This window comes from Scylla paramamosain, chromosome 21 (genome assembly GCF_035594125.1).
Source record: "Scylla paramamosain isolate STU-SP2022 chromosome 21, ASM3559412v1, whole genome shotgun sequence".
Classification (NCBI taxonomy): domain Eukaryota; kingdom Metazoa; phylum Arthropoda; class Malacostraca; order Decapoda; family Portunidae; genus Scylla; species Scylla paramamosain.
In genome coordinates this window covers 7,820,767-7,822,047 of record NC_087171.1, presented here as the reverse complement: position 1 = coordinate 7,822,047, position 1,281 = coordinate 7,820,767, and the positions used below count along the sequence as shown (strand labels likewise).

Genomic DNA, 1,281 nt, shown 5'->3' with positions numbered 1-1,281 from the left:
TTTTGTTCCAAAAGGTTTTGTTTTTAGGGAGTCTTGTTTCAGAGATTTTGTTCCAGAGGTTTTGTTTTGGGAAGGTTTGTTCAGCTGGTTTTATTCCAAGACTTGTTCCAATGGATTTTGCTCCAGAGGTTTTGTTCCAAGGTTTCCCTTCTCAGGGATGTTTGTTCCACGTTTCTTTTGGGATTTTTTTTTCCCAGAGATTTTGTTCCAGGACATTTTTTTTTTTCCTAAGAGATTATTTTTCCAAATTATGTTCTAAGATATTTTGTTCTTGAGACTCTATTCGTAAGGTTATATTCCAGTGGTTTTGTTTCAAGAGGTTTTTGTTCATATGAATTTGTTCCAGGATCTTATTCCAAGGGATTTATTTTAAATGGTTCTTATTTGAAAGGTTTTGTTTCAATGTTTTTGTATTTTATTCCAGGGATTATTGCTGCAGAAAATTTTGTTCTAAAGTGTTGTTGTTCCAGGGTGTTATTGTTCCAGGTTTATTTCAGGGTGTTATTGTTCTAGGGTAATTTGTTCCAAGGGGTTTTGTTCCAGGAAGTTCTGTTCCAGAATGTTATTGTTCCAGGAGGTTTTGTTCCAGGGTGTTGTTGTTATAGGAAATTTGTTTCAGGGTGTTATTGTTCTAGGCTATTTTGGTCTGAGGGGTTTTGTTCTGGAGTGTTATTATTCCAGGTTTTGTTCAAGGGGGGAAGTTTTGTTGCAATTTATATATTTATTTGAGTTTATTCAAAGTGTTTTTCCTGTTCCCATCAAGTTTTATTACCTCATTACCTACTTACCTAGTTTACACTTTCATTTTACTTATCTTCTCCTTTGTTTATTAATCTAATTTCGTAAGTTTTGTATCAGCTCATGATTTATTTAGACATTAATTATTTATATTGTATATATGTCTGAGTTTATATGTTTTTAGAGGAACACATTGGTATCTCAAGTTACACAAATCTGTCCCCGCCCAGCGTCAGGCAGCGGCGTGGCTGAGAGAGAGAGAGAGAGAGAGCTGCCGGCGGTCAACAGGGAACAACTTATCAAACTTAAAATGACACTTTCTTCATGGCCTCTTGCCCTCCTTCCAGCTCCTCCTCGTTTGTCATCATTGCGTGAAGGAAGAATGATAAGAGAAAGAGAAGGAAGAGGGTGGGAGGAAAACACCGGCCACGAGGGCACAAGTGGACTGCTGGAGACTGATGTTATGAAAGGTACTTATCTTATGTTTGGTTCAAGTCAGGGAATAAGACGATGGTTCTGTTTCACATCGGTTTCTTTCTAACA

The 1,281-nt window shown here is 37.0% G+C and overlaps 1 long non-coding RNA gene across 1 annotated transcript in view; it reads left to right on the top strand.

Moving 5' to 3' along the window:
• Positions 1 to 253: 253 nt before the first annotated feature.
• Positions 254 to 1,281, top strand: part of LOC135110942 (uncharacterized) — a 95,645-nt gene continuing 94,617 nt past the window's right edge. Inside the window, exon 1 of the long non-coding RNA XR_010273500.1 lies at positions 254 to 1,208. This is a non-coding gene — a long non-coding RNA (uncharacterized LOC135110942). The remainder of the gene's footprint in view (positions 1,209 to 1,281) is intronic.